This window comes from Acinonyx jubatus, chromosome B2 (genome assembly GCF_027475565.1).
Source record: "Acinonyx jubatus isolate Ajub_Pintada_27869175 chromosome B2, VMU_Ajub_asm_v1.0, whole genome shotgun sequence".
NCBI lineage: Eukaryota > Metazoa > Chordata > Mammalia > Carnivora > Felidae > Acinonyx > Acinonyx jubatus.
In genome coordinates this window covers 125,892,695-125,909,529 of record NC_069385.1, presented here as the reverse complement: position 1 = coordinate 125,909,529, position 16,835 = coordinate 125,892,695, and positions in this window count along the sequence as shown.

The window sequence follows — 16,835 nt, the reverse complement described above, 5'->3', positions numbered from 1 at the left end:
AGTAATTCAATATAGTCTAATGTACAACTCATGTTCAAATTTTCCAAATTGTCTCCCAATGGTCCTTTGTAGATTTCTCCCCCAGAGTTCATCCAAGTTTCATGCCTTGTATTTGGTTACGATGTTTCTTCACTTTCCTTTGATCTACAACATTCTCCTCCTCTTTTGTTGTTGTTCATGATACTGACATCTTTGAGAGGAGTTCAGGCCAGTTCATTTGTAAAATGTACTACAATCTGGATTTATCTGAAGGTATCCTCATAATTAGATTCAAGTACAGCATTTCTGGCAAGAGTACCTCTGAGATGAAGGATGAACTTCCCACTGAGTCACACCAGGAAGCTTATGAAGCTCTCATGTTGGTGATGCAACATTTGACCAAGAAATCAATTTTGAAAATCAGCTTGGATTGTAACTTGACAGATCATGACATTTTCAGAGATGAATCTTCTTTCTAGAATTTTCTACATTGGAGAAGTTGGCATCAAAGTCAAGAGACTCTAGGCTCATTCAGTGCCTTCATAACTGGAAGTGAGAGAGAACATTACGGGATGTCTAGCAGAAGGGTGCACCAGGCAAGAGCACAGTAGGTGGAAAGACCCTACAGCAGGACTATGGCCAGCATGCTTCCGGAAGCAGCAAGGAGCCGGGGCTGAAGAGCCATTAGTAAAGAGGGCCAGGGATGAGACCCAAGAGGAGGAAGGAAGCAGATCCTGAAGGCCTGGCAGGCCCCTGGGAGAACTTGAATGTGGGGCTGGGATGGGAAACCATTAAGAAGTTCTCAGGAGAGAGTGAAGCAGTCATACTTACCTGTGTTTCTTGTCATTTAGAAATTTTTATACTTATTGAAAGTGATCCTTCAGACCAGAGCAGAGTTTTGTTATATATTCCTCTTGTGAATACATAAAATAGGAAAGCCTGAATGACAGAAACTGTTTAAGGCATTTCTAAGGCAATGCCACTACATCACAACTGCCACCTGGCTGACAGCAATTTAAAGACCATCCTGACTTCAGGGATATTAAAATGTAAAAAGATATGAGAGGAAACACCTGTGTCCTAGCACCTTGCTTCAGAAATACAATCCCCAGCTCCGCTGAGGCCCTTGTGTGCATCACCCTGATCACGTCTCCCTCCTCCCACCCTGCAGACACCCACACTCCTGCCTTCTGTGGTTTCCATGCCCTCGTTTCTCTACTGTTGTTCCAAACATGTGCCCTCAGACATTTTCAGTCTTGGCTTTGAGCTGTTCTGTGTGTCTTCTTCCACCACTTACTTCTTCGCTCAACGGTATGTGGGGTGCAGCCTCGCTCCTGTGCGGAGTGTGCTCACGGTCACTCTGGTCTGTGTCCCGCTGTGTGTGCGTCCACACTTCCTCCTGTTTGGGGACGTTTGGCACTCCTGGTGCTTGCTGCTGCAAACACTTTCCTGCGAGTATTCCCTGCTCATCTCCTGGAACACAGGTGAGCACTTCTCTGGAGCACAGACCTCTGGAACCGCTGGGTCTGCGTGATTCTTCCCAGTTCTGTTTGCTGGCAATTCAGATGCATCTGCACCCCCTCTCTGACCATCCTGAGGGGACAGGAGGCCTTGCTTGTGGCCTGAATGTCTGTGGTCAGGTGCCCTGGGGAAGGAGGAGGAGAGGAGGAGGAGAGGAGGTGTGGACGGTACTTCCTGCCGGCAGCCCAGGGAGGCAAAGCAGGGACAGCCTAGCAGGGCGGTGCCCTGGCACCTGCTCTCCCGGGACCTGGAGACCGGGGCCTCAGGCTGCAGCATGGCGACATCACAGAATCCACTGTGTGGTCACTGCTGGGCTGTGGGACACTAGAGGATGTTACATTCGGAGGCCCTTTGGCCTCGGTTCCTTCGTGGACCCGCACGCAGTAAGCAAAACCGTGTGGCTCTGGGGGCGTTGTCCAAAGCCTGGCTGCTACTGCGTGCTGCTCTGGCTCCTGCTGCAGGGTCCAAGGTCGTCACCCACTGACCCCGGATGTCAGCCCCGGCCACCCTCTGCAGTCACCTCCCTGGCCTGTGTGCTCCCCCGCGGCCTTAGACACTCGCCCAGCCCTCAAGCCCACGGTTGTCCCGTGACCCCTTTGCCCACGGCTGGCTTTGACCTTCCTGGAGGAGGAGCCTGTGCCGCTGGCCTGTCACCAGCAGGGCCCGGATGGGTGATGTCAGGGCCCCCCCAACCCCCCACCCTCCAGCTAGGGAAGGGCCAGACTGGGAGGGGGGGGGGGGCGCTGTGAGCAGAAGAGCCCTGGGGGCTGCCCCTGGGCTGCTCCAGCCTCTCCCTTTGTCGTGGCTGGTGGGGCAGCCGGAGGATGGCTTCCGTGGTCGCATGGGTGAGGGGAGCTCCCCCTCCTGGGATCCCTTTCTCCCCCATCTTCCCTCCTTGGCCTCGACTCCGCGCTGAGACCTGGCTTCCCCCTCAGCTGCTCCTGTCGCCTCCCTCTGTGAAGGTGACATGAGGCTCCCATCTGGCCAACCACCTGCTGGCGTCTCTGCCCCTCTTGCAGTCCCATCGTGCAGCCCCTGTGGAGGGTCGCGCCGCCCCTGCAGCCCTTTAAGACCCCCAGGAGCCTGTGCCGCTGCTCCCGAGGCCATTCTGCCTCCCCCCTTCCCCGGCGGCTGCTCCGTCCTGGGCCTGCAGATGCGGGGGCCTCTGTGCTCAGGGCCTAGCTGTGGGGCCTGTGGCCCCTCCTGCTGCTCCTCACAGCGGACCCTCCGCCACAGCTGTGCACTTGGTGACTGCGGAAGGGGTGGTCGCGCTGGGCGTCCCATGAGCAGAGTCTGTGTGGGGACATGTGGATTCTCTCACCATAGTGCTCTCAGAAAAGGTGGCCCCTGACACCTCAGGGACATGAGATGGTTTCTCAAGGTGACCTGATCCTGACTCTTTACATGGAGCTCTGTGACTGCTGGTTTCTCTCTGCCTTCTGCCACAATCCAACTGGGTCAACTGTGTCCCTGGCTGGGATGGCCTGGGTACTGCTATGTTTCCACTGAGGTCTCAGGGAGTATGTGAGATCTTCCTCCGTGAATGAGGATAAAAGGCCCAGCCTGGCAAGTGTCAGGCATAATTCCTGTTTCCCCCAACCATGGGCAGATCTGGTCAGACTCCAAAAGAAGGGGCCTCTTTCCCCCAGGTGACCAGCCAAGGCCTAGTTGGGCCAACAGCAGGACCCAGGGTGGACGATGGGGCTGGCCATGCCATGCCCACGGCCGCCATTCAGTCCACATGCATATCAGTCTCTTCTCCTCTGCTGGTCTGGAGAAAGTCAAACACCTATGTGTACCTGAATATATCAGTGTCTCTGGAGGAGCTGTCATTGTGGGGAAGTGCATGGTCATGGGGGGCTGAGGGATCCAGCAATATTCATCCACTGCTCATGCTACCTTTTTTTCCCCTAAAGATATCTCTGCCTCTGGGATTTGATCTATGTGGTGGTTTCTCAGACTACAGCTCAAGCTGAGGAGAGACCACAACTGCCTGTGCCTCTTGGGACCTCTGCCTGGGCTCAACATCCCCCTTTGCCTTTTATCCCTCTACTGCCCCCCCGTGATCTCTCACCAACACTTGCCCCTCTGTCCTTGTGCCCTATCACCAGCTGACTCCTCAGGACAGGATCACTGTCCCCTCCTCCAAACTGCACTATTGCCTCTACAGGTGGAAGGCTCAACCTACTAGGGGAGCAGGTGGGAGACCTGCTTACATTTTAATAGCATTGCTGTGACTCCTGCCTGGGAAAAAGAAGTGGGAGACCAAAGTGGAAGAGCAATGATCTGGGAGGACCCAGAAAAGGAGGCTGAGAAGGGGTGGCCATCAAAGTAGGGGAGGGTCAGGAGGCTGTGGTTGCCTGGAAGCCAAGGGTAGGAACATTTCAACTCTGGGAAGTGCTGTGGATAACAACGCAAGTTGCCCATCACATTTGGCTGCATGGAGGTCCTGGTGACTTGATAAGGGCCGTGTAAGGAGAAGGCCTGGTTGGAGTGGGCTGGGAGAACAGAATTGAGGGTGTAAGGTTTGCATAACACGCTGCAGGGGTTTGGAGCTAAGAAATGAAGCAGGCTGCTAGTTGGAGAGGAAAGGGAATTAGAGGGGATTTTAGATACTTGAAAAAAATGTCTTTTCAACTTAATAAAATTTTACTTTATTTTAAATACCTCTGTTGGGGTGCCTGGGTGGCTCAGTTGGTTAAGTGTCTGACTCTTGATATCGGCTCAGGTCATTATCTCATGGTTCGTGGTTTCAAGCCCCCTGTAGGGCTCTCTGCTGACAGCATGGAGCCTGCTTGGGATTCTCTCTCCCTCTCTCTCTGCCCTTCCCCCACTTGTGCTCTCTCTTTCAAGATATTTATTCTAATTATTTATTTATTTAAATAAACATTTAATAAATAAATACCTCCATTGAAATATACTTTGCATACCATAATATTCAACCATTTTAAATGTGCAATTCAATGATTTTTAGTAAATTTCTCCAGTTATTCAACCATAACCGTAAGCTAGTTTTAGAATATTTCCATCCTTCAAATAAAATCCTTGTGCCCATTTACAGTTAATCCAGTTCCTTCTTCCAGCCTCAGGTGAGCACTGATCTACTTTTTGTCTCTCTGGATTTGCCTTTCCTAGGGAATTTCATGTAAATGAAATCATAGAGCATATTATCTTTTACATTGGGTTTCTTTCACTTAGCATAATATTCGTTCAGTTGTAGCATATATCATTATTTGTCTCTTTTTATTGCTGAATAGTATTCTATCAGCAGGATATACCACATTTTGTTTTCCCATTCACCACTTCCTGTGCATTTGGATCGTGGAAGATTGTTATTGAGGATGGAGATTGTATTAGTGAGCTCAGGTTGCATAATAAAATACCACCACCTGGGTGGATTAAACAACAAAAACTTATTTTCTCACAGTTCTGAAGGCTGGAAGTCTAAGATCAAGGTGCCAGCAAGGTTGGTATGTGACGAGACCTTTCTTCCTGGCTCGTAAATGCCACTTTCTCAACTATGTCCTTGTGTGAACTTTTCTCTGTGCACAGAGAGAAAGAGTGATCTCTGGTGTCTCTTTCTCCTCTTATAAAACATCAGTCCTATCAGATTAGGGCTCCACCCTTAATTAGGGCTCCACATTGTGGGGGTTAGGGCTTCAACATATGAACTGGGGGTGGGTGGGGAGCATGATTTAATCCACAACAGGGATATTACATCATTATTTGTGCACTGAATCAGAGTTCCTCAACCTTGGCACTTTTAACCCCCCTATATCCCAGTAGCATCCCCTGGTCATGACAAAAAAACATGTTCCCAAGGCATTATCAAATGTTTCTTGGAGGGTGCAAAGTCACTCTTGATTGAGAAGCACAGATAGAGTAGGAAGAAAATTGATCATTCAGCAGACAGAAGAGATCATTGCAAGAGCCAAGTTGTTGAGTAGGCAAGAGAAGATGGGAGTCAGTAGTGAGTGGCCCTGGATGGGAGCAGAGAGAATTCATCCACTAGGGCAGGAGGGAGGACACAGAAGCAGGTTGGGTGGTAGATTTGCTGATGAAAAGATGTGCTAATTATCTTCACACACTTGTCTTCCTCAGTGAAATCAGCCAGCTGTGTGGGGGCAGGAGTGTGTGGTGCATGCATGGCTACTGGAGAAGCAATCATGTTTTATTGAGAACACTCCAAGAGAAGAGAAAATTATTTCCTTAGGAGCTAATACTTGCCACATTCTTCCTTCTCTGATTGCACAGCATGTTGTGTAACCCACCTACTATAGTTCAACACATCTTAGAGTTCTTGATGTATGCACACTATGAGTTGTAAATTACTCAAAGATGGGAAGTGTCTTGTATGTATTTCTATCTCCAACAGCAAACATCTCAGCCCATAGTGGTTAATAAATATTGAATTAAAATGAATTTTCATCATAACTATATAATCTTTACTTTCTAGAAAATTTGCCTCATAAAACTAGTAATGATCCAAGAACTGGCTGGTGGGATTAGAATGTAGACAAGAACATAGATGCACTATTAACTATGATCTGGCAAACACTTCCAGTTTTTCCAAAAATGATCATATCAATAAAACTGTAATATAAACCAGTACTTCTCAAACTTCAATCTCCATATGAATCAGCTGATGGTGTTGTTAAAATGCAAATTCTGACTCAGTAAATCTGGGTTGGGCCTAAGAGTCTGCATTTTTCAAGATTCCAAGGAATGATGATGCTGTTCATCCATGGACCACAATCTGACTAACAAAGTTCCAGGTCCACAAAAGATTGTGTTGCATAAAGAATTGAAGAGCTTAGGCAAAGAGCTAACAAGTTAATTGCTGAAGGTGGGAGGGAGTTCTCAGGTTCTCAGGGAGGCAGTGGTAAAAGAGAAAGCATACTTCTTCACAAGTGCCACATGACTTCATGAAGCCAGGATGGGGGACTTTAAGAATCAGCATCATGTTATGGGTGTGGAATTCAAAATGGCCTTGGTAGCTTGGAGACATGGAGAGAAACCAATAAAAGTAAATTTCAGAAGAGACAAAGGGCATTGTGCTTGCAAAGGAAAAACCCAACCTGTCAAATTTGTGGTGAGCAATGATAGGGTAGATTCATGTAGAGCTGAAAAATATCTAAAAATCATGTGGGCTTCGGGTTGATCATGAATCAGCAAAAAAAAAAAAAAAAAGCTCTGGTTTTGAAATCAAGTATAAAAGTAGACCACACAATTAGCAACCACAAAGCAGGCCCTGTTATATTTAGTGCTGTTCAGAACCTTGCCAGAATTCTGCATCCAGTGTTGAGTTGCATGAATCTAGAAAGATGCAGAGAAGTCAGAGAAGTTCAGGTGAGAGCTTCCTCAAGAATGATTAAAAGATTGAGAAATAGGATTTAATGGTTAGAGGGGAAGGTTGCATGGTAGATTTAATAATAGCATTTTTTTTTCCCACAAAAGGATGTGTTTTGTGGGGAGTAGTAAGTAGTACTTCCATATTTCTCTTGACTGATTAAGACAAAATGCTTTTAAAGTGCTCCAAGGGTTGGATATAAAATAGTTCCTCATAAAGAGGGAGGATTGTCAGGCATTAGAATGTGCTATCAAGGGAAGCACTTGAATATTTTTCCTCCTAGAGGCCTTTTCCTGTTTGTTGAGAGTTTTTAGTAAAGCCCAACATGAAGACAGAGAGATGGCATAGCTAAAATTGTCAGCACTATTCACCAGTAACACTCAGGTCCCCTGAGGACCAAAATGGTTCATAAAGTTGAAGTTGGTTACTTTCATTCTCAGGATATCCTGGGGATTCTGGAAGGTCACAGGGATAAGGGATTAGTGACTGGTGTCACTGCTGAGAGTTGCCAAGCCTGCTGGTAACATTCAATGAGGCAAGGATTATGGGGTGTGTGTGGAAGAGTCCAGGTAGGGTTTCAGTGGCTTCACACCTGGTGTCTCAGAGCCAGCCAACACCACGCCAGTGAAGTGGAGTCATAGCTGGTGAACAGCTAGCCTGGAAGACTGAGGTCACATCAATGTCTCATGGCAAGATTCACATACAGCATATTCATATGGGTGCCCAGCAAGTAACATGCATGGATGAACTGGTCAGGTGGGTGAAAAACAGTGTATGTTAGGGGCTGGAGAGCTCATTCTAAAGGAAACAGCAACTGACCAGACCCAAGTGATTGCTGCTGTTTGGGCGAGATGGCCCCACATCATATTTCCTGAGCCTTAAAGAGAAGTCAGATGTCTGGATATTTAATACAGATACCTTAATTTAAAAATGTATTAGCAAATAATAAAAATTCCAGAAATCCCCACGTGGGCCAACACCAGGCAGACGAAGCAAGCGAACATAGCTGTATCTGGATTTGATCTACAGGTTCTGGTACATGTTCTGGGTCAGACACCCCCAGTATAAACCAAGAATTGGTCTGTGACTCATAAAAGAGAACCCAGGGGAGCTCAAACCCAGAGGGACAATGCCAACCACAGTATTGTGGTTGTGCCCTGACCACCGAGAGCCAACATTGTAGAAGTTTCTCTGGTAAGACTTTTATTAGTTGGGTGAGGTACTTAAGACAGATGTTTGACTCTGAATTAACCTTATAGGTGCAGCTGCATTGATGTGTCTTACAGTTCACTCCTAAGATTCCAGATAACTGCCCCTTCCCACATAAAAGATGCAAAACAATGTCCAACAATCAGAGAAATGCAAGCTTCTGGACGTTAATGTCAACTTCCCTTCAGGCTTGCCCATTGTCATGGCAACACCTGTTGGGCTGTTTCCTCAAGGCCTGTGGACGTGTTTGGGATGAGAAAGCTCCACCTTGTCAAGAGCAGGCATTCTGAACAAAAGCAGGTAGAAGCTGGGAACCATGCATCATCATAAACTGAGCACTTTGCAGGAAAAACGCTGCCAAGTTCTCACTCATAGAACATATTGACTGGTGCTTGTTGACTACTTCTCTGGGTGTAGAGTGCACTGGGGAGGGAGTGGGGCAGAGAGAGGAACTTAACCTTGCCTTCTCAGGGCTCTTGCACACAATGGTGACACAATGGTTTTTGTTGTTTTGTTTTGTTTTATGAGTGACCACTAAATAATAAAATTTTACCAAGAATCACTTCTTGAGACCTGCATGCTAGGTGCTGGGAGTCTAATGTCACAGAAACTCCATGATTTATGCTTCCAAAGTAATGGCCTTGGGAAGAGCTGGACAAATGGGACAACAATTTCTATTCTGCTCGATTCTTTAACGCAGTTGGAGTTCACTGCAATGGAACATTTGAAGTGCTTTATTTTTGTTTGTTTTCTTTTCCATGTATTTTATGAGATCAAAACGAGACAGAGAAGCTGGTAGGATGTTTCTGAGTGTTCTTTCTGCTACCAGGAAAGAATTTTGTTTTATTTCTGTGTTCAGTAGAAATAATTGTAAATTCTGAACTGCACAGAATGCCCTCACAAATAACAGGTTCAGAAATAATTCTATCACAGTTCTGTAGTTTTCTTTGGCCTGAAAAAGAATCTAATTAGTTAAATGCTAGACTGTTGCTAAAATGAATATACTAGTGGATAATCTTTTGGGGAGAAATTGTTCCACACAATTACAGAATTATTTCTTTATTCATGAAATATATGAGTGTCTAGATATTGACCTGTATATTCTCAGGACATAAAGTCTTTGTTCTCAAAAGTTTCATAATAATAATAATAATAATAATAATTATAATTATAATTTTGTTAAGGGTTTATCTTGTGCCAGATCCTGTACACACAATTTTGTTTAATTGTCCCAGCAACCCTTTTTGAAATTATCAATGTTATTATTTCCATTTTATGGATGAAATCTGAGGCTGTAAGAATGTGCCTAAGGCCACGTAACTAGCAAGTAGCTGGACAGGGATACTCTGCCATCAAGGCTTATAATTTAACCACTGCTCTATCCTGTCTCCTTTAGGTTTAATATGAGAGATGAAATTCGCACACAAGTAAAAACAAAGCATTTCTGATCGCTCCAATCAAAAGTAACCTCTTGTTCTCAGAGACAGATTTTTCAGCTATCCTTGAAGCTGGCAGTGTTTATCCTCTGACAGGGAACTTGACTTCTGCAAACAACCCAAAGTCCTTGGCCCCAAGCCTAGTGAATGTGCTGTTTAATGCCACTTCAAGTCTAAAATGTGGTGAGACTCAAGTATTATCACTGACTTGCAAATGTTTCTAAAAGAGGTGTTTAGAAACATTTTATTCAATGATAGAAGAAAGTACTGACTCTCTGGAGGCAACTTTTGTAAAGGGAACTTGAAGATGTTCACATGGTTCTGGCCAGTGAGGATTTCCCCATTTTACTACAGCTTCTCTGAATCCCTGGCACTCAAGGAATGAATGACCTCCCCATATACTGGGCACAGCATTGTGGGGCCATAAGCAGCATATTGACGGATTGATTGCACGAAGCCATGACATCATCTCCTGTGAGTCAGAGGGTGCCTGCTCACCTCCTTTTTTTTTTTTTTTTTTCATTCTTTGGAGTAAGGGGCTGAGCAATGGCCTGAGGTTCAAAACTTCCAGGTTGGCATGTGGTTCTCACAGAACATTTCCTCCAGTTCCTTCTTTCTTACTTTGGCTTGGAGTCTGGGCTCTTTCTGGACTTCTCAGACTGCTCTAGGATCATGGCAAAAGGACAGTGCTAATTGTAGCTTTCCTTCTCTTTGCATCCCACCAGAGAGAAACAGCTACTTCAAGTGGCAAGCCAGATGTTCAGTCTTTTACTTCAAGAACCTTCCCTACAAGTATGCCTTACTTGGGATTTCAAAGCATCTACTTTCTGTCCCACCTTTTTGTCAAGAACTCTTAATCTGTGATCCACATGGCCTGAGGCAAGTTTCTTAACCTTCCAGGACTCTTTTGGTGGTGATGGAGGTGGGGCCATAATATCTACCTCATCCAGTTGTTATCTGGAAATGTACAGATTTGGCTGTTTGACTTGGCTTGAATCCACCTGATTTGGGCAAGCAACCTCAGTTTCCTAACCTGTACGATTGAAACAACGTTTCATATGTCATAGTTTTGTTGTAAGGATGAAAGGAAAGAATATATGTACAGAATTAATTCAGATCCTGAAATTCAGGAAATGCTCAGTATTGTGTTCTCCTGGAAGTCCATTGATGGCTTTAGAGGGGTGTGATCCATGAATCTTCTGAAATTATATGCAAAAATTTATGTGTGTAATATGTACACATTTTCTGGGGCAGGGTTCTATAACACTCATCTGATTCTTAAAGAATTCAAACCTCTTCCCTCCCCACGACCAAAGTTGAGAACCACCACTCTAGATGCTTAAATATGAAAAACTACCAAATACCCTAGACACAACCTCCAGAATAGGGTTGAAAATTGACCCTGTCCATGCTCTAGCTCTTGTGATTCAGCTTAAAACCTTGTTAATGATTCAGTCTATGTCCAGCTCCTAAACCTACACCTTTCCTTCATGGCCATTTATTATCTGTGTGCCTGTTGCACATTGTGGACATCTGCCTTTCTGACTAGACTGTAAGCTCCTTGAAGGCAGGGACTTAATCATTCTTGTGTCTCCAGCAATGCGAAGCTAAGCACAGCTCTAAACCAGGTGGGTGCTCTGGAAATCCACATGAGATGATCGACGGTGAAGTAACCAGAGGTCTGGGTTCATCAGAGCTGGGTGTGGAGAAACCTCCAGGAGCCATCGTTCTGCAGCCCAAATTGAGAGAAGCCTTGAAACATTCAGACCCAGATTCCAGTTTTAGGCTGAACTAATTTCCATCCCCCGATGGGACAAGTTTTTCTCCAGTGTGATTGCTAGTACAGGTTGGGACAGGTTGGTAAAATGTTGAAATAACAACTTGGCTTGTAAATACATTGGCTAGCTTTGCTGAGGCAATTTTGGTGGAAAGAGAAAAAGGCAGAACAAGTAATGCCTGTTCTGGATTGAAAAAATATAATTGTAGTTGGGCTAAAAGGAAATCTTTTGCTTGGCTTGCTCAAATGATTCAGGGGAAATTGGTGGCTTTTTTGGCTGGTAGATCTGGAATATTGCCATGATATTCTGCTCAACTCAGGAAAATGGTTTTTGGAATTTAAGATTTTAAGTAGAGGGAAAAGAGGTTTTCCAGGGAAAAGAGCTGTTCAAAGTACTAGCAATAGGTTAAAAAAAAAAGTGAACCCTACTAACTTGGGTAAAATTCAGAACAAGCATTACCTTTTCTATTTCTATCTCTTCCTACCATCTTTCTTCTGAGTCGTAGCAGTGGAAAGACTTATTGGTTGTTATTTTGTTCCCAGACCTTATATATCACAGCAGAAAATGTGAAGTCATTCATGAAACCCTTGATTTCCCTGTACTTTTCAGATTATAAATTAATTTTCCCATTAAGAAGTCATGTAAACATATATAAAATTCTGAAAACTAAGGCAAAAAAGTCACTTAAAATCTGGCCACCTATAGTCACGTAATCCCTCACTCACTATTAACATTTTAAAAGTATTTCTTCCTTGTGCATATAATTTAAAACTTGTAATGATAGTTCACATATAACTCTGAATTTTACAATTTCCAGTTAACCATTCACATAAACATGTTTCTTGATGAGAAATGGTCTTTATAACCATCATGGCTAGTGGTTGTATAACATTTTATTGAGTATATGTACCATATTCTCCTACTGATGAATATTTAGATAGTTTCCCTAGTGGGCTGTTATATCAAATGCCACAGTGAACATCTTAGTGCATGAAAGTTTTTTACAGTTTGAATGATTTTCCTAGCATGGTTCCCAGAAGTAAAATCAGAGTCCTGGATCAGTGAGTGAAAAGGTTTCAATGCTCTTGATGTGACTTCCCCGCTGCTCTCCAAAAGGTTGTACCAGCTAATCCTGGCTGCAGCAGTAGGTGAAGGTTCCAGGCCTTTCAGCAGAGTTTTTATTTAAATGGCGATATAAACTCCCTGAAATGGCCTCCTGATGAGCTGCTACCCCTAGGGAGCAGATAAGAGGAGGTAGGACTATGTCATTGGTCACCAAAAAATCCGGAATCATGATCTCGTCTCTCTTCAAGAGGATTCCCTTTGCTTGTGGACCAGAACAAAGTTGGGGCATTCTAAAGCACTAAGCCAGAGTAGGAAGGGGAGACTACAGTTCAGGCTGTAATTAGACTCTTGAGATTAACTGCTACCCATTGTTGCTTCTTGTGTGGTGTGCCAAATGAGGAAAGGAAGCCTCTGTTTGTGTCAGCTCTCAGTTTTTCTGGGGTCACTTTATTAGGCTAGTGGTTCAAGGCAACCAATATTTATTGTTCTGCCAATTATGTCCATAGATATGTAGTACTGCATTCCAGTAGCCAGAAGACTGTCTGGAGAGAGTAGGCATTTAATGTATTTGCTGAGAGCAAGAATGAATGAATAGTAGAAGGGAAGCTAGCAGGTGCCTTATTTCTTTTGAAGCATGTGGTAGACATTGCTATTTGCCAACCAAACATGTATTTCCCTCTTCTTCCTTATCAACTGAACTTTGATTTTATTTGTGGCTACAGAGTACCAGTGAAATAACTTATTTCCCCAGCCCCTTGCATCTGGGCAAAATGAGTCTATGGGCCATGGGACACAGTTTGGATCAATGGACTCTGCAGATGTAATCTCAGAGTTTCTGAGGAAGCTGCTTTTGTTCTTCCTGTTTTTCTCCTCTTTCTTTTTTGTGAGACTGGAGGTGGAAGGGCTCTCTTACCATCCAAGATGACAAAGGTGAGGATGAAGTCACAAGCTAAAGAGGACAGAGAATAAAACAATGGGGAGGAGCATCTAGGTGGCTCAGTGGATTGAGCATCCTACTGGAGTTTTCAAGCCCAGGTCAATATCTCACAGTTCGTGAGTTCAAGCCTTGAGTTAGGCTCTGCACTGACAGCACAGAGGCCGCTTGGGATTCTCTCTCTCCCTCTCTCTCTCAGCCCCCCACCCCCACTTATTCTCTTTCTCAAAAATAAAAAAACATAAAAAGAAAAAGAAATGGGGAAATGAGATGCCATAGTGAGATTGCTGCATCAGCCCAGGGCATTACATTTTTGAGAAGGTTAAACCCTTTTTAGATAAGCCATTGTGTTTGGGTTTTTAGTTACATACAGCTGAATGCCATCCTTACTGATGCAAGGAACTTGAAGCCCATGGAGTTCATCTTGCCCTAGGTCACAATGATAGTATAGGACAGAAATAAGACCTGAACCCAGGTCAACTTAATTAATCTAACCCTCTGATTTCCCCCAACACCCCTTCTGCTGGTATCAATTTTAGATTGGAAGCATCCTCAAAAGTACATTGAGATTAAATGCATTTTCAAATATTTTTGGAAGAGATTTGATATTATCTTGATAAATACTGGTTTCTGACTGATTTGGTGGTCAGAGAGTATCTGAAGAGGTATTCTCCACTTCTGAACACAACAGTTTTACTTTTATAATATCTGCTGTAGTCTAAACATGAGCTCTTAGAGGGGTATTTACTTGGTAGAAGAGACAGTAAAAGAGTTCCATTACCTATGTTAACTCTGCCCTCATATATCACAGAAAATTGGAAATCAAATATGATGACTTTGATTTGGGATTTGATATTTCAAAACTTTGACATGGCCTTCCCTATGTTTTTTTTTTTTTATTTTTAGAGAACTCAGAAAAGGCTGAGGCTACAACTGCCAGTGTGTATTTCCTTGATGTTCTCTCACTGTGTTAAAGTAGGGACCCTTTGGCAATATTTCTCAAAGAGTTGCTTTTAAATGACATTTGAAAAGCATCTACACTGTTCACATAGTTTTGTTCCTAGATAAATAGTCCCCTACTTTATGGAAGAGGCCAGATAAAAGAGAGAATGAGGGTCTAGTTCATGTGGTGTCTCATTTGCTGAGATGACCCAGCAGGGAAGCATTTCCATAAATCAACGTTTATAAACCACAGAGAAAACTACTCCTGAGTCTTGCAGTTGGTGCATTTGTCAGCAACAGGTAATTTCCCAAAGGTAGGATAAAGCAAACCAAATGTTTTAGTCTATTCTTTGGGAGTCAGACTACATTTTGGAAAACAGCGTAAGAATGTGGTTCAGACAGTCCCATCAATATCCTACTTCTTAATATATTCATCAGTCAGTTTCATTTTTTCATTTGTAGTTTTCATTTGTAGTTGCACTCACTTTCATTGTTAGTCTTCATATGTTAATACATATGTCAGATAACTTCTTCCAACTGACTTGTTTACTCAATCTGTTCTTCTTTTCGTATTCTTCATTGGCCACAAGTCCAAAGACATGGATGTTGTGGGATACTGAATAGCTCTTTACCTTTGTCCTGGTCTTCTGTTGTAACTGAGAAGCTGTGCCAATAACGAGGCCATGTTCAGGAGTGATGCTGGTGTTGCTGCTGCCATCTTGCTCACAGCCATGGCTATGGTCAACATGGAAGGTGGCAAAGTAAACAAATGGAAAACCCATGATGACACACATCAATGATCACACTGCATCTGGAACATGACTTGTCTCTGGATTCCCAGTTATGGGGGCAATAAATGGTCTTCTGGTTAAACCAGTTGAATCAGATGTCTACACATAACAGCCAAGAACACTGATACATTTAGGAGGGGTTGAATAAGCCCTTGAATCAACCCAGGCAACCATCTGTGATGTCACATTCGCTGGCAGCCTGCAAGAACAGCCTGTCCAAACCACATCCATTCCTTACAACTTGAAAAATGACAACTGCTAGTGACCCTGCAGGCTATGGCTACCAGATTTAGCAAGTAAACACAGAGGATAACCAGTTAAATTTGAACTTCAGATGTACAACAAATAATTTTTATAGCATAAGCATATCCCAAATATTGCATGGGACAAATTAATACTGAAAAATTATTCCTTGCATATCTGAAATCCAAATTTAACGGGGCATCTTATATTTTATCTGGCAATCCAACTGTAGGCTCCTTGGGTGACTTCTGAGGTGCTTGTAGGGGCACGTGGGTCCTGGCCATCCTGGGGTCCTGAAACCATATTTGTCTGTGACTCATTTTTATTGTTTTATTTATTTTATTTATTTTTTGAGATGGGGAGGAGCACAGGAAGAGGGAGAGAGAGAATCTTAAGTAGGCTCCATGCTCAGCACGGAGCCCAACAAGGGGCTCGATCCCATGAACTGCGAGATCATAACCTGAGCCCAAATCAAGAGTTTGTTGAGCAACTGAGCCAGTTGGGTGCCCCATGTCTGGGACTCATTTTTAAAGACCATTGTCTAGGTGAGCCATTTCCCAAGTTTATGAAGCATAACAGTGTTTCTCACTGGACATTGGGCCCTTCCTTGGTGGGGCCCGGTGAGTCTTCTGCTCCCTTATCCCTCCTTCTCTGCATCATTTGCCACCTCTTGTTACATGCCCATCCCCAGTTTCCAGGAACCTAGAGCTTCTCCTGATGTTCTTCAGCCATCAGAAACTTTCTTGGGCCTGCACTCCAAGTGTGTTCCAGTGTTCCTTCTGCACAACCCACCCTCACCCAGGGGACTCGAGGTTGTGAAAGGCTGACTGACGGACTGGCTCCTCTGAGAACATCTGCTCTTTGGCTTATTTGCAGGAATGCTTCTCAGACTGGTGTTCTGGAAAGCAGTATGGCAAAGTGAAGCCTTTTGGGCAGCAGGTGGATGTTTATTGCCGCAGAAACTCTGCCTCTGGCATCTGATCCTGGATTCTGGCATCTCATTCTGCTGATGGTCTTGGCTCAGGAGCTGACCAGGGCCCAGGTTCCACCTCTGGAGTCACCAAAGGGGTTTGGTCTCCTCTCCATAGCAACCTCTGCCAGCCCTTAATGGAAATGAAGGAACTTTCCTTTTCTCTGCAGTTGAGATAAAATTGCACTCTTATGAAGAAGAAACTTTTCTTATTAGAAAAGGAAGAAAAATTAAAGCAAAGCAAATAATCCAAAGCCTATATATGGTTGTTTGCAGAGATCACTTTCTAGTCCTCACCTGCCACCAGCACAGAGCAGCCTGCTTGGCCCAGTCACAAGGAAGTTGGTCTTGGATCTTATGCATTTCTTCAATTCTCCTGGACTAGATGAGCACCCTGAGATAAAATCAGGTGGTGCTCTCTGAGGTGTGACTCTCCGTTTGCTCCCTGTACCTGCTCCCACCTCTCCCAACAGGTCCTACTGCACCACCCAGCCCTCAGGGACACTTTGAGTGGGGGATCCACCCTCCTGAAAGAGGAAGGACTCCCCTCTCTGGGTGTGAAGGACCCCTCTCCCTGCCCTCTTCGGCTCTTTGGTGCTTTCTGGGAGTCCCCATGA